Raw genomic sequence first — 21,190 nt, 5'->3', positions numbered from 1 at the left:
ATAATTGGAGGAGCCTGCTACAAAAATTGCTTACGGTGAGGTTGTGGTGTTGTTTTGTGCAGCGGTTCCCAACTGGTCCAGCCACGGTGTTTGGCCATGTGGTCGAGCTAGTTTGCTGTCTCTGTCAAGTAGCTGTCCATTAGTCACTCACTCTACAGCAGGAAACAACACTTCAGAATAAAAGCTCTGTGCCGGAAATTCACTGTACTTCAAAATAAAGTGTGTTTTTAACAAACATGACAGGTTTGCACTTGTGGTCCATTCAGAATGGACCCACAACTCACTTTTGGACCGCAACCCACCACTTGGGAACCACTGATTTTGTTTATATAATGTTGCATATTGCCTATACGTATGTTGCTATGCATATTTCTCATCCTGTGTGCCTAAATCATCTTCCCCGGAACACCACAATATCATTGCAACAAACAACTGATAGTCAAGTCTTGTCAATTTTGAATGGTTCTAATTATTAAATATAGTCTTTTTTAAATATCTGGTAGTTATACTGAAGTAGACCTTGTAAACATGCACAGCATTTTATTTGGATGATTGACCCAGGGCTTTTAAAAGTATTAAAATATTCCAAATATCCTCCTTATGAATGCATTAAATGAAAGTGTTACAAACAGTAACACTGTTCGCCTGAAACTATTTTGAATATTTGAATTCCAACCTGAGAGTTTGACTACAGTACTCATCCTTGGTCTTGGCTAAAATGATCACATGTTTTTTTTGTCAACTAAGCTTTTGATGTTTTCTTAACTAAAATGTTCAGGCTTTCATCGACTAAGACAAGCCTTAAATATTAATTTAGGTAATTAAAAAATCATAAGAAAGATAAGGATGACTAAATATGACTGAAACTCACATGAACTTTTGATGTCAGCGCTAAAAATAAATCTAGAAAGCTGAAAATTAACACTATTAGTTATAATTAATTGTATGGCTCATTTGTATGAGTTGACTCAATTCATGTGATGTACTTCTTATGAACTGATTTAAAAATATATATTGGAGGTAGGTTTGCAGAAATGTATATAAAGTGCTCAGAACAGACTTTTAACATGTGGAGAAACGTCTGTGGTGCAAAATGTGGAATGGATAGAGTATTATAACAGAGCACCTACTGCAAGATTCAGCTCTTTGTTAATGCTCTCAATCAGAAATGACATTCTGCAAGCCTTGAGTGGTATTCAGTCTTACACGGCATTGTACACACTCTTGTTTATTGTATGTCATTTTATGAATGAAAGCGGCAATTGTAAGTCTATTCTGGCTTCTCCACAAAAAAAGCTGATTGTAGATGAAGTTTATAGTTTCTGTTATAAAGCACTGAGATGCTGCCACTCACTTCCACTCATCAGCTTATTGTGGATATAATGAGAGACAAAGAAAAACATCTTAGATGACTGTATCTAAACCGGCGGCTGTGGAACAAACGCCTTCACTTTAGGAAAGAAAAACGAAGAAGGCGGACAGATGCCAAAAGAAGCTGAGCTTAAATCAATGCAATTTCCTCCCTTCACGTCTCTGGCCAGAAGGACCTTTTGGAGTTTTCCACCAGTTTTGCTTTTTTGTAAGAAATTCTTTCTGCTTGGAGATGTACTGTAAATCACAATGCACATGGACGGGCTGAGCTGGTAAGAGAAACGGAAGGTTGTGAAAGGGCATATATTTGTCTTTCTGCCAGTATGCGTCTGCTTATGTTTTTCTTAGATCAAGACACAGGCCTAAAAATCTCGTGCATTTCCTTCACTTCAGGAAGCACTTTCATAACTTCAAATATAATAATTTCCTTTTTGGAAAGACGCCGGGGATTATCCATGTGTATTTGGCTTTCATTTATCTGTTTTCTTCCCCTGAAAGAAAAGGATTTGACAAAAAAGGGGGAGCTCACAGATAGTAAATGGTTGGACCTCTGGCCTCTGATCCTAAATGGGTTTTGATAGGTGTGGTGAATTCAGTTTCGGCTCAGGGATTATGATTTACCGCCTCTCTGGTTTGGCTCCAGGAAAGCAGCACTCACATCCTCTGCCTATTTTCCTGTTTGTTTTGCCTTCCCTTGGTGGTAGCAATACTGAACGTGAAAGGTATGCTCGAGGAATCCCTCCCTTCTCCGACATAGGGTACTATAAAGAGGAAGGGCTGAGGGTGGACGAGTGTGAGGCATTTTAAAATAAACTAAAGAAATTTATTTAGCAGATGTGAAACAATTATTATTATCAACATTTGTGAACATGCAAAGAAAATGTTCAAATTTGAAGTGTCCATAATTAATTCCTCATTAATTTACAATGTATTTTACCAGTATGTGGCACCATTAAGACCCTTAGAGGAGTAAAAGTTGAAATGAGGCTGGGAAGTGGAAAAGATTTTTGGAAGTTTGCTAATATTCCCATGCAAAATATTTATTTCAGTCACAGCAAACGTATGTGTATTGTGTTTGGATAATGATTCCACTACACGGGTAATGTCTCTCTCTCTCTCTCTCTTTTTTTTTTTTTCAATGTGTGATGTTCAATATTTGGATACTACTAAATTCGTACCCCTTTCAAATTTAGATAAAGAGCCAACCTACTACTCCTACTCCAACACTACTCCTGCTTATGCACTGTTTGTACGTATACCTACAAAAAAGTAATGCACCAAAATTTGTATATAGCCATTGTAATCCTGAGTGGGTAGTTTGTGTATAACCCACATAACTGGGAAGGCAGTGATAATGTGACCAATGCACTGAATAGAGTAGCAAAAACAAGTAGTATAAAGACTTAAAGACCATGTAAAGAGGCAGGTTTGGATGGTGGATTGGTCACTCAACACAGGACTTTCCCCCAGGAGACCGGTGTTTGGAACTGTGTGAAGCCAAGTGAACTTTGACTTACTTTAAGGTACACTGTCACCATGTTTGTTTTCCTAAAACTAACCAAAGTAACTTAATTTGCCTAAACCTAACCTGTGCATCTTTACTTACCTAAACGTAACTTAAATTTTAAGTAACGTCATGGTGGGGTGCTAATTTATTAGATGTCATACAAAACGTTATATGAGGAAATGAAGAAACGCTGTATCTGACCATTGTTGATTTAATCGTAAAAAGAAATAATAAAAAAAATGTAAAAAAAAATAATGATCACACCAGCATTACTTTGCTGATAACCTAACCTACAGTTAGTCCAGGGCATTCTCATCCCCAACTCGTCAAATACTTATCATACCAATACTTGGTCAGATACAGATGCACCGAGACACCCTTTACCATCTGTATGAGGCATGCCACATTAATATTACTGTAGATGCGGGGCGCCCACTAGCTCACGTGGTAGAGCTTGCGCCCCATGAACAAAGGTTATGTCCTTGTTGCAGCAGCTGCAAGATTGATTCAAACTGTGGCCCTTTCCTGCAGGTCATCCCCTCTCTCTCCCCATTTCACACTAGACTTTCCTATCTAACAAAGGCAACAATGCCAAGAAAATAATCTTTGAAAAATAAATGAATAAAAAAAAAAAAAAAAAAACTTTATATGCTTCAAGCAACTGATGTAGTATAAAGAGCGAGAAAATCTGATTAAGGTGTGAGGGAGGGCTGATGAATTGATTAAAAAAACACACAACTTTCATCCAGGAGGCCGTTGTTCATGTCGCATGTGAAACCAAAGCTACACACTGAGTTATTTTCACTACATAATGTAATATGTTATATGATTTATGTCATGTGTGCTATGATTTATGACATTACGTTTGTATCAAACACAAGTACCGAAACCTGACCAAGTAGTTTTGTTGCCTCAACCTAAAAACAAAGTAAACCTACATTGGTGTATTTTAAAAACATGTACATTTCCTGTGAAAACAGAAGTCTATTTTACAAAGACACAATGAATGTAACAAGACACTGACTGATGCTGAAGGGGCACCTAAAGCATCATAGTCTGACGTGTAGGGCCACTGACCAAGCGTCAGTGTTTGACATGTTTGGATTTAGAATGTGTTGGATTGTCAGACTTTGAAGCACATCCAAGATTTAATGGGATCTAAATGCAACATGTTGTATACATAAATCTGACCCATTCACTCTTGATCCAACCACCACAGATGATGCTTTAAATTACAATGTTTACTCGCTGTGGTCCCCCATACTCTACCCCCAAATTTGTGGCTTCCTCCCATGCCCTCCACAGCTGACCAACTGTTTATGTAGTTCTGAACCGCTTAAGGCAGACCATGAGGGCGGTTCGATTTTCATGTGGTATTTCGTGTAGACTGAGGTCAGATACTATTTGACAATCATAGAAGAAGAATGATATATATGGTCCGAAGGCAGCAGATTTAGGAATAGAGACATTACGTTAGGTTATGTCATGGCAGCAAAAAGAAGTGAAGCAAAAGAGTGATTAGAGAGTCTTGTTGCTGTGGAGAGAGCTACAACACCTTAGCACAACAATTCACTGCAAGCCAATCTTAACGCCAGATGAGTTTCTTCCTTAATCCCGCCTGAAATCTCCAGAAAAAGGAGCATGACTGTGAAACAAGTTGGATAGCCATTACATGAACTCTTCAGTGACTGCTATTTGAGGCTTATCCTGCAGTGATGTATGCAAGATGGGATGCAGCAGAAACATAAACATCAATTACCATGATGGAGAATAGCAGCTCACCTGTGACTGCCTCTTATTGTGCTCCTCAATCCAAGCATGTAAATAAACACAGACAGTATAGCGGTCTGTTTTGAAGACGCATCATTCAGGTGTCTTCGGCAGTTTGGCAGGTGCACATGTGCCAAGGCTTGAGCGTTGCTTAGTTTCAATGCTTCATCAACAATTTATTGCAAACGTTGCCAGTTCTTTGTGGTAGCAGGAGCCAAAGGGTAATTAAACCGCCTATAGTCATACATTATATACAGGAAATTCAAAAGCTGTTAATTAATTCATATCACACACACACACCTCATATATTACTGACATTAACTAAGCTACCTCTGTTTACCAGCTACACTTGTGGCTCATGGTGTGTGTCATATGGCACGTAAAGTACAAAACACCTCTGACAGAACATGTGCCAGATGTTTCTTGCAGTATAAAAACTCATAATTCATCTAAATCCTTTAAAGCAACACTAAAAAGTACCTTGAAAGAGTATTCAAACCAGGCCTGGCAACACTGTACATGTGATTGGATTGTCAGTGTGAATGTACTGGATATTTGTGGCTTGGATGGCTGGAAAGAAAGGCGCAGAGAAAAAGGGCGAGGCTGCAGTAAGATGGAGGGTTATGATTGTGAAAGTGTTTTGTGTGCACATGTGGACAGGGTGTCAAAGAGGTACACCGCAGTGTGTTTGTGTACATGTGCCTGATTAACGTCTGACTGTAAATCAGACGGGGAGCGGAACTGGTGATGGCAGTTTGTGTAGCCACACTACATCTGAGCTCAGCAGCTGTAACGGACACACAGACAGACACACGCACAAGGGGAGAACATTTTAAATGGTAGTCATGGTACTTATGTTGCATGTTATTTTATTTGTTGGCACATTCTCCCAACAATTTAAGAACTGTGTAAAATTCACATGTGGAAATATCTGGTCCAATGTGGTCCCAGCAGAGCAATCTGAACATCAGCAGTAGAGGTCAGAGGTCGATGTCAGTCCCTTATCACCAGTTAGTGTGGGGTTCTTTGGAAATCTGCCATTTCATGCCAACATTACACAAGAAAACAGTGCAGCCACATGACATGGTGATTTAAAGGTGCCTTATGGAGTTTTCTCGTAACCGAAAAAAAAAGTGATGTTGAAATTCAATGAAGGCATTTCCTCCCTCATAAAATATTTGCAAAGCTGAAGTACTTTAACCGCAGCATTATTTTCCTCCATGTATACCAGTTTGCAGTCTTCTTCTTCCCTGTCTTTGTTGATGAGTTGCAGCATATTTTTTTCATATTACCGCCATCTGTGGATCAGTGCTATAACATATAAATCTTTAGCTGCTGATAGCGCAGATATATTCTGAGAGAAATGGAAAATCATTGAAGAGTAAAACCAACATGTTCACATCCCAAGTTGTCATATATCACCGCTTTGGCTCTGGACATTCTCGTCTACATATGACACACCAGGTATCCTCCTATATCTATTGTTGACATTCAGGGACGCCATGTCCATTTTCACTTGTTACACGTATTGTGTCTTTTTAAAATAAACTTGCTTTTTTTCACAGGAAATGTACAGTTTCTGCTCATCGCATGCATGCAGTCTTTTTCAAGATAAACTTGTAACATCGGTAAAACACTTTGTATTTACATTTATTTCCGTGTGTAACAAAAGCACGTGGTTAGGTTTAGAAAAAAAACAAAACATCATGGTTTGGCTCAACATTCACACAGGGAAGCAAACAGCGGGCTCCCGAGTGAAAGTCCACGGTTTGTTGGACCCATCCATCACCCCTCTCGTCAAACCTACTGGGACTTTTCAGCTCTTTAAATTACATTCTTACAGTGTTACAAAATGCAGCTAGCTAGTGCGCTCTGTAATGCTGCGAAAGGTGCCTTTGTGCATCCATATCTTACATGGACGTCCATTGACATAGCGCCGGTACAGCATTTGACGACTTTGGTTGGTGGCCGTTATGTCAACATCTGCTGCCACCCGGTGCATGTTATACCCCTATGAAAGGCACCTTTATGTGTCGGTATCTAACACCCAGATCACTGATAAAGTTGCGTATTTGACAAGTTCAGAACGAGTGGGCTGGTATAGCTGTGGGACCAGGGGAAGCACATGCAACAAAAAAGTAAATCACAACACTAAATCACAAAATAAGGTGCATTAAACACACACTTTAGTTGTAAAGTTGCACTTAAATCTTTTAAAATACCAACAAAAACCAGACAGTCTAAACTGTATCTGTGGAGCAAATTTTGAGGATTTCCCTAATGACAATGGGGCCTTTAAGAACACAAATCATAGAGCACAATGAAATGAGAGAGGAAAATTGTTGCTTTGAGTTGTGTTTAAACTATACTGGCTTAGTATCTACTTTTGGCAGGGCGAGGTTTTGATAGTCCCCCACTCACTTTTCTCTTTTACATTTTTTTCATTTTCATCCCAATTGCTTCCCCTCCCTGTCCTATTGTTCCAGCGACGTGGCGTGAACACAGCTTCCTGGATTCCCAGTCAGCGAGGCGAAGGACAGCACTCCAGCTCCCTGCCAAGACACCTTATCTGTGCCTGGCAGCCTGCAGACAGGATGGAGTGGGTGAGGGCGAGGTGGGGTGGCGGTACGGGGAGGGCTGGAGAGGGTAAAGGCTACAGGAAGGGATGGGGAAATCACAAGAAAGGGCTTGATGGAAGATGTATCTTACAGGTGACGACGTGTTGAAGTACTGTACCCACGAGGTCAGAATTCAATGAGTTGTTTGGTCTAGTTTATTGTCCTCTTTTTTAAAAATATATTCATGAAAACATGCTAGATTTTGTCAGGGAGTCAAGCCCTGGACCTATTTTAATTTTGTCCCTTATGTTCACAAAATCCCCCAAAGTGGCGTACAATGAAAAAAAGAAATGAAAGCACTTTTTTGTGTTTATCTACCACAGTCCTTGGGAAGATGAATAGAAGCTTTATACTGCTGAGCAACATGTATTGACAACATGGCAAAAAGGACTGGATGGGAGAATGGACTGAGGGTCGGCGTGATGACCTGAGGGATGCACAGGCAAAAAGCAGTAGTTTATTCTCTGACCGTTACAATATTGTAAATAGTTGGCTGTCCAAATATCCTTAGGGCTCTGCATTGTGTCCACTTTCTTTGACATAATAAATGAGTGAAAATCTCCTATATCTTCTCTCAGCAGTGGTCGACAGATCTAAGGGCATAATTTCTCTGTTTGTTTTTGTTTTGGCTGTTTCAAGGCCACATGGCTGCCAACTGGTGACTTTTAAAAGGCAAATGTCTAATTAAAGGTACAAAAACAAGGTCTTGTTTGGCAGAAAGATGATTCACTGGTTCCCTCTGTTTGAAACTGATAAGGGTGATTTATTTGACTTCCCAATTCTCTGCTGATGTCTTTCTGTTGTTTATTTTGGTTTGCTTTAGCACTGAAGCATAACTTGACATTGAATTGATTTTTAGGTGTGAGCGAGATTGAAAGTTCACCGTTTTGCTCCGGCTCAAACTTCGCATTGATTAGTTGTTTGTGTGCATCTGTGTGTTTGTGTGTGTACATGAGGGGAGATTTCTTCAAAACCCCAGAATGGGCTATGGGGAGGATTTTTTTTTCTCTCTGTGTTTTTGGTACAAAAAGTCAAAATCACACAAAGCTGGCACAACTTGAGTCAGGACTAGCTATAGCCTGCAGCCTCCTGAGCCCCGGGGTTTAGGCTAAATGATGAAATATGGGAGCTTTTCTATAGGTTGGAGGCTTAAATGTGCCATGAATTTTTTAGAGTTCTCAGTGGACTAAAATAGGGAGCAGGCTTCTTGCTTCAAATGAAATAATTCACATTCAATTTCCATGTTGTGCAATGCTGATTTCATAATTTCTCTTTGTTAGAAGAGCCTAAACCATCCTAAATTTCCTGATGTGCTGCACTAAATTACCAATTTTGGTGTTGCTTTATTCTGTTTCGCAGGGTAATTTCTGGTTCCTGTGACATCAGATAAAAAATGTTTCCAGCAAAGCACTTCAGTACTGAAATATAGATACATATAATGAAACTTTGCTATTTGGGGACATAAGATCCTCATTCAGCAAACTGCATTAACATGGAAAATTGAATATCAACCTTGTGGGATGGGAAATATTGGAAAAGTAATAAATAGATGCAAATTAAAAAAAAAAAAAAAACTAGCTTCCACATTTAGGGTGAATAAACTCATATCAACACATCAAAATATAAAACAGAAAACATGATTACCTGCAATAACTTGACAGCATCAGCGAGCACATTACTCTAACTGCAACATGATAATGGACGTTTGCTTCAGTTCGGACTGCAGGCATGATGTACAGCATGTTCTCTCTTTCCACTGTATGTTGCACACCGTATGAAACAGTATGAGCACTAGTATTACTACAGTAAAGGATCCACAGGTTGGCTCACTGATGCAATTTGACTGAGCTTACTATAAAAGAACATCAATGACCAAAAGGCCATCAAAAGAGCTTCATGCCTCCACTATGATCACCACACTGACATGGACCACATCCTTGGGAATTTTTTTTAGTAATAGTGAAACTGAAACAATATGAGTACCATTTTTTTATATGTTTTGTTTTCTTTGGAAAGAGACAAAAGAAACAGGCGAACAAACAGGGTTTTTCTATCAATGAGTCTGGGACACATGGTATCAATTCAATATGAGATATTCCTTTTAAGATGTACCTTCTATTCTTTTTTTGTTACTCTATGATTACTTAGTACTTGTGAAAAGCCACCTGGACACTGGGATGGTGCATTGACCTTTTTTGTTTTTCTTTTTCTCCATGGTGAAATCCAAGAGTTGATGAATTGCGGCAGGCCCCGAATTATAATCAAAATGTATTAACCAAATTACATTTACAACTGCATGACTGCAGGAAGCATTAAGGAATGCACTAATAGGGATAGGAAAAGTCTCTGTGTATGTCAGAGAGAGAAAGAGTGGAATAAAAAACAGCGAGTGTGAGAGGAGAAAAATAAAACAGGTTTTAGAACCATTAAACAGCAGATTGTCACGGTGAGCGCTTAGCCCTCAAATCCAGCAGGTTTCACACCATCTGGTGTGCTAATGCACTGCAGCATCTCTCAACACGCAATGTGAATCCCAGGAAATGACAACTACCAACCACAACTATGCACCACATTTGCTGTGACATGCAGCTGCCAGACACGTCCACTAGATGTCAGCGACGCTCCGAAATGTTTTCTGTTTTACAGGAGAAATGGACATGGAGGATGAGCAGAGAAATGTCATTGAGACATTTGGGTAACACTATACCCTATTTCACTTTGGCGCTCTTCAATGTGATATGCAGATGGAGAGATGCACGGAGAGGTACGTTCCCTGCACATGGCTGTTCAATCACTTCAGCAGATGCTACTTTCATTCCATCTCTCACACTCATCCTCTCCCTGTCTGCCTCTGCCAGATTACAGCATTTGTGTCACGTTTCACTAAACAATATCAACTGCAATGTTCAAATATGAAAATGCGTGTGATGGGGCATTTTGTGATCATGAAGAGAGGAGGAAGGAGCGCTGTGGGAGAAGGAAGGACCACAGGGACTATAACAAACATGGTGTATTAAAGATCCGGCTTTACCCATGCTACCACCTGTCTGTGTTTGTGTCTGACATGCAGGAGTGTGTGAGGTGGTTTGTGAATGTAGAAGAGAGAGATTTAGACCGGCTAATGCACGTTTCTGGGGCTCTCCAGTCGAACAGTGCTGCTGTTGAAATTAAAGTTCAAAGAATGCTTGTTTAATGGACTAATCGCAACATTAAAATGTGTAACAATTTACATTATTTGCTGCAGTAGGAGATTTGAGGGGCCATTGTGTCAGCAATTGTACTCCACAAATGAAGATATTTGTCCAGTAGTCCAACCATAGTCTCCAGCCGCTCAGCTGCAGCCTCAGACGCTTTCTGCTGTATTTCTTCAGGTGCCCTGCCTGAATATCTGAGTCAGCCAATACACTGTAAAATGTATTTTCCTCCATAATCCTCTGCACATATAATAAACTATTTTATTTTGGTGAGCGTGCAGCTAGTTTACAATGCGAGACAAGAAGGAAGATTTGTGTTTGAATGCATTTAATGCACACCCCCTGGATACCCTGAGGTGGAGACTAGAAATACAAGCCAAAATAGCTTGTAGTTCTTTCGAGCACCACTGACGTCACCGCTTTAGAGAAGAACGGCGGATTCTGAGGCAGCCCCCAGAAACACAGAGAGCACTATTAAAACATGTTTTATGTCACACTGAACCCCAGTCTTGTCTAGATGAAGTTAATGTTGAAAAACGACAAAATGATCCTTTAAGAGGATTACATTTCCTGAAAGCCAAAACTTTGTTTATTGGAAATCAGACAAAAAACACTGTCCTGGACTCTGCCTTGTTACTAATGATTAAGTCTTTCATTAATAATTTCAAATAGACATAGAGGGAGGGAAGGAGAGTGGCACTGAGTAGGCTCAGAGTGGAGTTGACAGGTGTTCGCTGCTCACTTGTCATCATGCCTTTACAAGCTTTTAAAACTGTTTATCATCTGAATTTAGCGATAAGAGTTTCATATTCTGAAAGCCAAGACTTTGTTTATTTAAAGTCAAACCAAACCCCAAAATGACCCAAAATCAATCAACATGTTGCGAGAGATCTGCATTTTCTTAGAACCCAGCCAACATTTGTATGTGGGGCCCATGTGGGTAGTAAATGAGCTGAAAAATGGGCCTTATATGGGACTGTCCACATGCTCCATGTTGGCCCCATGTCAATTGCCCACATGGGTGAGTTTGCCCAAGTGGACCCCAAATGGGTCACTCTGGGGCTACCTGGGTACAAAGTGGGTATGGGTCCAAAATGGACATCTTGTCTGGGGCCCACTTAGGTAAACCCACCCATGTTGGCAACTGACATGGGGCATATATGGAGCCCATGGACAGTCCCGTATGGAGCCCATTTTTTGGCCCATTTACTACCCATAAGGGCCCCACATACAAATGTTGGCTGGAAAATGGGCTGAAGAATGAAACCAGGGGGTGTTCAATAGAATAAATTGGGTCTGCCCCCTGTTAAAAATCAATGAATCGCCAGCTGACTTGTGGTATTACAGTGAAATCATCTGCCATTTTTGTGACAAAATAATGTTTCCTTATCAGGCAGAGTGTGTCAAAGATCAGATCGAGTGTGATAGACAGGGTCACTGTTGCATATTTGTCTCCCTTTGCTTCTTCCATGATATTTCCTTCCTTCCTTCCTTCCTTCCTTCCTTCTTTTCATCCTTCCTTCCTTCCTTCCTTCCTTCCTTCCCTCCTTCCTTCCTTCCTTCCTTCCTGCCTTTCACACTCTCTCTTACCCCTCTGCTCTCTCTCTCAGTGGGACCTCGTGCAGACTCTACCCAAACACTGCTCTTTTGTTTAGGGCTGGGCGAGCTCTCTGTCTGACCACTCCTTGGGCCTAATCGCCGCGGAGTTCTTTCCAAATTGCAATTACTGATAAACAGAGTTGGCTGATGGGGACAAGTGATTGCACAGGCCATGGCGGGCAGTATCTGGCATCAGCCTAATTGTCACAAACAATCTGCCTCATTTCTTTACCCTGGCTACCAGAGAGTGATTGCGCTGAGCACACTTGAGGGGCAAACCATTTACGAGTCTGCTCATTTGGGACCACTTTGAAGTGTTCTCTAGTGTTTCTCAAGAAAATATTCCTCTCCTCTGCAGTTTGCGTTTTGGGATTGTCTCTAAACAGTTGTTTTAGTCTCTGGCGATAAACAGAGACCCATTTAGAGTTATTTTGATTCGTCATCACAGATAGAGGGGCGGGTATTTAGTGAGTATGACACACAAAATTTTATGTTTGATGTTCATTTCCCAGGAGGCTGTGAAAAAACATCCTTTTTTTTCATCATTTACAATACATTACAACACATTATACACTACCTCTTGGACATTTTCTACATTCAAGGACTGTTGCAACACGTTGCTTCACATTCCTGCAGTTAATGAATGATTGCACATGTGTGAGCGTCCCAGTGAAACCGCAGCCTTCTAACATTCACCACTTACCCTCCTGGATCAGGTAAGTTCCTTGCTCAAGGATCCATTGCCATTACCCAAGAATTTTTTCCTGCTCCCAAGATAAACCAGCAACCTTCCTGTCACGAGCCTGTTTTTCAGCCCTTTACACCGCCATGATCCCCTATTTAGAATTATATGAGTCCCACAGTTTCACAAGGCCTTGCTCTGCCCAGATGTGAATTTGAGCAAATGTGAGACATGGGACTTGTATGTGGTTTTCAAAGTCACTACTGGTGCACAGATTATTCAACTGGATGTACAAAAAAAAGTGGCTTTCTACATGTCTGTCTACATGTATTGTTTGAGTTAGCGACAGGTTGAAGGCAATTACAGGGAGGAAGCTATGACCCTGTCCTCTCCTCATCCCTCCTAAGTGTCAGCCTTTAGCAAAGTCTCAATCCTCCCTGAGCTGAAAGAAAGAGGAAATGACCCAACTCAAACAGGAAGTGCTGCAAGGTGACCAGTAGCAGTCTGCAGGGAGACGGGGATGGTATGTGGATATGTGTGCATGTGTGAGGCAGACAGAGAGGCTATGGTTTGTGTTGGCCTACCTCTGGTCCTGCTAAAACCACTGTTATAGCAGTTTGGGGCAGGAAACAGCTGTGGAGAGTGAGGCAGAGGTTAAAGTCAGCACACAGCCGTTTGAGGGTTACAGTGCGCTGTTTGCCAAAATCAATCAAATTGCATGAAGCTGGGCTTTTACTGAGCTAGAAAACCACATCATGTTAGCACATTCGCACAGACACGGGCTCCAGCACGCTGTCAGTCACGCTGGATAATACGTGGCCACCGTGGTGGAGGTGGATCTTACGATAACAGATTCAGTCACGGGGTTCTTGAGGTATTTTCATCTCAAAGAGTGAAAATCTGGCGAGATGGCGACGTTTTATGGACTAATTTATGTGCGTTTTTCGAGATGAAAGTGGTCTGAAGGAGCAAAACAAAATATCAAGCAGATGAGGAGTCAGAGTGAAATAAAGATGAATGGGGACTTGAGTGAAACGACGACAGAGTCACTGGAATATTTTGAGCTTCACGGCCTGCAATGACGACGTGTCACTTTCTGGGTAAATTAGTCACACCCCTCGCCCAACCGGCCACATCACCACAATCCACTGGGTGGCTTCGCTGTGGCTTTTCGCCCTTGACAGTTAACATGTCTTCCACTAATGAAAACCATAATGCTGCAAACTGAGGGACTGCAGTGTGTGTGAGCATATGAGCAAATGTTAACCTTTTGCACAATTTTCATTTGTATTTGCTTATATATTTACCTTCTGTTTGTATCTGAAAAATCCTACAGTAACCATTATATTTGCACTGTTTCTACCTTCTAATCACTTTTAATGGATTGTAATTTACAGACTATGTTATGTACAATCTGCATTTGTATTTGCTCATATATTTATCTTTAATTCTCTCTTATATTATCCATTGTAATCATTATTCGTGTGCTGTTTTTGTTTTTAATCACCTTACTTTTGCAATATCTGCACATCTACATCTTACATATGCACTACCTCCATTAGCACATATTCTATTATAGTGATAGCTCTATTTATCTTCTGGTGGCAATCATTTCACTGCTGTGTTGTTTCTTTATTCCTGTGTATACAGGTGTTTTGTATGTGTGATATCCATCTATGTGTATAACTGTACATGATGCTGACTGGTATTTGTATAGAAAACAAAAAGCTGGACACAGTCACTCACCATTCACGCCTGAAGCGATTCTACCAAAGCAGTGGCATTTTTGGCTAGGCATGTCCCAAGAGCCTGTTGTCAGCTCTGTCAAGTAAAGGTGAAATGTGACACTTGTATCAAGCCTGTGGGCAACTCCAGCATTCACATATGATGCAGTGACAATATAATCAAGACCGGCTCGGCTGACTTGGTCCAATATGAATTTGAGTTTGAATGGTAAGATGATTTGAGAGAGATATTAAGGGTCAAAGGATTAGTTTTGCACCAACGAGAGGTTGGACAAAATATCTGGAACGCTGTTAAGTATGGGATAATATATTATTTTCCCCAAAGTGAGGCACAGTCTCAACAGCATTATGAACTCCATTCACAAAGGCTCTATTCACTGCCCTGTTATTGCACTGCATTGCATTATATTGTACAAGGATTGCCGTCACGTTGTCTGCCAGCTGTACTGTACACTGGTTTTCTGTGCGTGTTTGCATGTGAGACAAGCAGCAGAAAAGGTAAAACCTCGCGAAGTTATGTTCGACCCCAAAGGCCGGGAGACTGGCAGGCATTAGCAGGTAACAGGAGAAGCCCCCTTGGGACAAACGCAGGGAGCTGCTGGGGTAGAAGAGCAGTGAAAGATGCTGTCAGTCTCCGCATCTATGACCTCCACATATTATTCCTTGTACAACTCCACATAAACTATTGCAACAAGAGAGACACCACGAAAACAAAAGCGGAGTCCTTGGCGGGGGGCCTTCGGACATAATCCATTTCTTGTCAGATGGGTTTAAGACACTCATACATTATCCCGGACCTCTTTCTGTCACCCTGTGCCCCCTGGTTAGTAATGACTGGTCTGTAATGAGAGAAGAGGACACTGTTGCTCAGTAGCTGATAACAAACGGTTAATCTGTAGCGCTTTTTAATAATCATCTGACATTAACTGGAAGCAGCTGGTAGCGGTATTTATAGAATGATCTGAAATTTCATTGTATCTGTTATCCAGCTGCCGTGAGTGCATCTGGCAAGCATCCTGCTATACCTTGGACGCCTGAGCCATTTTTTTTTTCTCTCTCTCTCTTTCCCAGCTCTCTCTTTTGTTGTCTCACAAAAGCGTTTTCATTGAATATAAAATAGAAACAAGGTAATGTTTGGCAATGATTACGCCAGTAGCTATAAGATCACCCCGGATAAAGAGTGTCAGCTTTATGGACGAACAGAATCACAGTGCTGGAGTCCAGCCAGACATGACAATCAACTAGCAATTGTAATGCAGTAGAGCCAATCTAACTGCTGCGATAGATGCTTCCATACTTTGACGCTGATGATTCAGTGTAACCTTTGCAATTACATGGCTCAACCCAATTTCACTGTAAACATTTCCGCGGCAAATGTCTTCTATATATGAATATGATCTGTTATTTGCTTCAGAAATCAATATCTTCTCCTGTAAGAGCATGTTAAGTATATTCAGATCCTTGTATATGTCCTGTCATCAGAGCAGACACTCTAAAGAGAGCTATTTGCAGTAGTCTGTGTCAAAGTTGTAAAGTATATGGCTAGTTTGAGGGTTGGTTTGGAAGCTCTCTTATGGCTCACTAGCACATTTTTTATGGATTACAGTTCCTTCAAGTGAAATCCCATGCAAAAGTAGAATTCCCACATGTTTTAGCTGTGGTAGACAGTTTAACCTGGAATAGTTGATATGAGAAAGTCTCTCTCAGACACAGACACAACGGAGCTGTAATTCTGAGACAGCCAGGGCTGGATTGAGACTTTTGGGTGTCCTTAACAGAATTTGGTTTAGAGGCCTCATCTATTGTGTTGCCACTTCACATGGCATTGAACCAACTTGTGTATTGTAACTATTAGTTTAACCACACATAACATGCAAATGCACATGCAAAGCTTTAAGTGGGACATCTTAGCAGCAACACTGTCTCTAAACAAGTTACAGTAAGTACAGTGTTTGTCTGAAACCCCCCTTAACCCTGTGAAAAGTCCTTCTCAGGGCCGTTTGCTCTATCTGGTTAAAGTTTGATGCATATTTTTTGTGGCCTAGTCTCATTGCAAATGTCTGAACTTCTCCCGTCTCAATGTGTAAGATGTTAAAATGAAGGATATGACATGACCAAAAAAATACGATGCACAAGGCAGCTATATGGTGAAGAATACAGTCTACATTTACTACAAATATCTAAAAATACAGTGCCTAACAAAAGGGCAATTCCTAGTAACAGGTAAAATGTAAACATTTTAATAGTGTTAGTATTTGCAGTCTGTGTTATTACCGGCTGAGGTTTCCTTACATACATTTTCAAATTTGAAATACTATTCATTCTATGCCTTGGCTGAATGCCTGATGATTATTATTTACTGAGAGATTTGCATCCACTATGTCAAGTATGCCTAGCTAATCAACATTTTAAATGCAATATTTAATCAGTGGTCAATGTCAATCCATTGCTTTCCATCCTGCAATAGTCCAGAGTTGTAACTGAGAGATTAGATAATTATTGCCTTGTTTTAACATTATGAGCGCCCATGAGGAGTGACATCATGCCCATATATTATCTGGACTGGTCCCCACAGAGGTTGCTGCGGCTGGTGGGCATGCATTTCATTTGCTGCACGCACATATAAACACATATTCAGGCGCGACGTGGTTATCTTTTCCGTTGGTGTTTAGCAAATGGAATAAATGGTTGTAGTTCAGTCTTTCACTCTTTTGTCAGGCACACAGTCACAGAAAACAGCCTGGAGATGCACTGTAAGCTAGAACATTACTGTTATTTATATTGCTGTTCTCTCAATTCACTCCTCTGATGTTTTGTTTTTGCGATCGGAGAGATAGTTCGTAGTTCTTGTTGTGTTATTAAGGTTGCAAATACTGACACACACTTTGACACCAGGGGGAGATGGTGCCCTAGCGTAACTTGAAGAGCCCTACACGACTTGTGTCGTGAGCGTAGGGCCACCCAGCTCTGCTTGTGTGACATTTCAAGTGCTCTTGGGGGCCCTCTGCTGGCCACAAGGGCCCTGAGCTGAGTTCGCTTATGCTTCAGGCCGGCTCTGAAGCTAGTCATCAAATCATGCCTTGTATCATTTATATTAAAGAAATTTGAAATCTGAGGTCACCCACAGCACAGCACCTCCTGGATCTGGTCTCTTTTAGCGTTTTGTTCAAAGACCTCTCTGCAGGGTTTATGCTTGTTGTCATGGTTCCTTAAATCCCATGCTGTCTTTTACTGTAGATCACCTAGTTTATTAAGGACATCTTTTTTTTCTACCTTTGGAAGAAACCTTTTTTATAACCTTTCCTCGTAGCTATGATTGAACGTAATTTTTCTCATTCCTGTAAACAAGGTGAAGGTAAGACAAACAAACAACAAAAATGCCTCTGATGGGGTCGTATATCACACACTCACACATGCACAATTTAGTTCACAAATCCAAATAGAAAATCTGCTTTTGCATTTCACTTTACACAGCCATGCCTTTCCCTCCAACACACACACACACACACACACACACACACACACACACACACTCAGATGCAAACATACCATACTTAATGGGTCTAATATTTACAGACTGTTTGTCTGGTGAATCTGGCCAAGGAGATTTATCTGAATCCTCCCAAAGCCACGCTACACCCAGATCTGTGGAATGCCACTCCCTTTGTGATGTGTCCCTCTGGATGAAGCAGATGGCCTGAGTGTGCCTCAGACAGCAACACATAAAAAGGCAACAATCTATTTGCACCTCAGAGGTGAAAACTAGTCATGTATAAACATCCTTCCATTTACTGCTATCAAGAAGACGCCACAAAGTCACACTGGAATGGAAAAAAAAGTATCTGCATAAAATCTTCAATTCCCTCTGCGCTCATCACCCTGAGTAAACCTGTTAATATTGTCCTTGTTGATTGACCCTTCCTAAGCCCCACCCCTTTTTGGTGTGTGCTTAAACAGTTGAGCAATCTTGGAATGCAGCACAGCCTTTGTTAATCTTCCTCTTTCCTGTTGTGATTAGATATGCCATGTGCTAGGTTTGTCTATGCTAAAGAGAAAGCCAAATTCTGTGGCTAGGTCACTATACCAGTCTTTATGGACATTGTACATAGTCACATCTTAAGTTAGCAAATGCAAGCAAAACACCAGATAACTAGCTAACATATAGCTACATAGAGAGTGCTTTAGGCTGACCAAACGCCCTCTTTTGCCCGGACATGTCCACTTTTCACGTCCCATCCGGGGCGTCCGGGGTGTTTTTATAAACTGTTGATAATGTCCGGTTTTCCGTGTGTTTGTGTGTGTGTGTTAGAGTGCGGCACGGGCCGCATATTTCTGTCCAAACCCGAACCGAGCCCGACATTATTTAATGACCAAAGCACTTAGTTTGTGTCACACAGTTGTTACGGTTACAGGCTATTTAACAGGCCGGGCGTGCTCAGCGGAGAGGGAGACCTCCGTGTTTGAGACGGGAGCGGGAGGCGGGAGCGGGCGGCGGGAGGCCCGACGCTTCCAGCGAGAGGAGAGGGAGAAATAAAACAAAATAAGATAAAATAGGAAAAACCTGCCTCCATCTTTTATTTTATTTTCAGCATTTAATCAAGGCGGAGGCTGGCGGCTGGAGGTCCGAGACTTCCAGCGAGGAGAGAGGTAGAAACAAACAGCCAATGTGTGTCTGTGTGTGTTATGTTCAGGTGTTGTCACGTAAATAACAGTGCCCAAGCAATAAACAGGACAGACAATAGGATTTTATTTATTTTTACACTACATTTTCACTGGAAGCTGACCGAATCCGACCCGAGCCCGAATACAATTTATAGCTACATTTTTGACCAAACCCGGCCCGACCCGTCGGGTACCATCGGGCTCAGATCGCCACACTCTAGTGTGTGTATGTTTCCCCTATTGGGGCCCATCTGAATTTCTGTCTTTGAGAGATATTATTTTGTAATATAACTGAATTTTCTATCCATACATATACATTTTAAATACATTAAAATGATAAGGCATCTTTGAGTAAGCTGCGAGTATCATTTAAGTAGGCTATGTCGTGGCCGGCCGAATGTCCTCTTTTTTGGAAATCAAAATATGGTCACCCTAGAGTACTTAGCCTTATGTCAGATCAACAGTGCTAGACAGCTTTGTTTACTCCTTATTTTTTATATTTTTTGGAAGAGGACAGAAAGGTTGGTTGCTGACATGATTTTAAGATGACATGGATTATCCTTAGCCAGATCAAGACAAACATCCCTTTGGCTACGTGCCGCCCTGAAGTAACTAATGCAACTTTCTACGGTAAAGTGAGACTAATATTAGGTCAGCACTATGATCTATATTCAGTAAACAATACACAGAGTACTTTACTGATCCCCAGAAGGGCAAAGGGGACACATACACGGTCATGCAGGAGCAATGTTGACTAATAGTCTCATTATCCTCAGTCTCTACTTTTCCCTTTTTTGTTGAGACTGTAAGCTTCATTCTGCATCGTTTTGCCTTGTTTATAACAGTTGTTAATACATCCTTCCATCGCATACTGTAGTCCTTTCTGTTATCATCTTGAAGCCATGCTGCCTTAGGCCCAGAATCTTTGGTGAAAAGAGAGGTGGTTAAGGTAAGGGTAAGGGTAAGGGTAAGGGTAATGGTTACATCTCAGTTCTTATGAAGTGAATCACGTCTTCATGTATGATGAATTATAAAGTGGATAATTGCTACATTTGGCCCTATTTATATTACAACATTACAAGAGTTCAGATTACCACGGATTGGATTGGTGGGCGTGTCTTGTGCTAGTGCTGGGCGTGGTTTGTAGGGGACATGTCGTTAATGCTGCTAACGGAATACATGTCTCGACTAAGCAGGACCTGCATCGTCATGTTGGTTTTTGTCGACCTTGTTTGACCCAGTGACGGTAAACTGTGGGTTTAATAGTTTTAGTCCTATTTTACATGTGTGTGTGTGTCTGTGTGTATTCTTTTGAAATGTCTTTTAATTGTGCATTGTTAGATGTTGAGCATTCTCAAAACAGGATTTCTGTTGCTTTGTGTTCACTTGAGATCTACCCAAAATGCATTGGTAATATCTGTGTGATACAGGATATGTTGTAGCACACTACAGCTTTTGTTCGATATATTTATGTGCCATTCCAGCTGACCAGGAAATATTTTTATCCACAATATTAAACCAGTTTAAATTACCTTAATGTTGTTGAGAGCACCATCTATTGTTTATTAAAAAAGAAGGTCTGCATAGCTCAGTGCGACCTGTTGTTGGTTGTGTTTTGTATGCTGTAATTTTAGTTTAAGCAACTGTTTTTTTTTTTCTCTGTGCTTTTACACCGCATGTGGAAAAGATAGATAAAAATACATGGACTCATCTTATGCTGTCAACACTTTCCTTTAGTTAATTGGGCCTTTTTTTTCTTTAACACATCTGATTCAGTGTGGACTCATCTGCAGAGGGCTGACTGAGCTTCTGAAGAATGTGTGTTAAGTTTTCGAACACGTGGCCCTGTCTGACTTAGTTTGGTGTCAGAGTGGCACGTTCCAGCGAGGTGCACATTAGGAACCTCGCTGGATCACAGTCTGTTTCTTTTGGAGCACTTGGCCACATATTTGAGCCACATGTGTGTTTGAGACAGAGAGCCCAAATGAAACACACATTGGGACCCATAAGTGCTGCGTCTGCAGTCGGATTCCTGGAAGCAG

The sequence above is a fragment of the Epinephelus moara genome, chromosome 2 (genome assembly GCF_006386435.1).
Source record: "Epinephelus moara isolate mb chromosome 2, YSFRI_EMoa_1.0, whole genome shotgun sequence".
In the NCBI taxonomy this organism is placed as follows: Eukaryota; Metazoa; Chordata; class Actinopteri; order Perciformes; family Serranidae; genus Epinephelus; species Epinephelus moara.
This window is presented reverse-complemented; position numbering follows the sequence as displayed.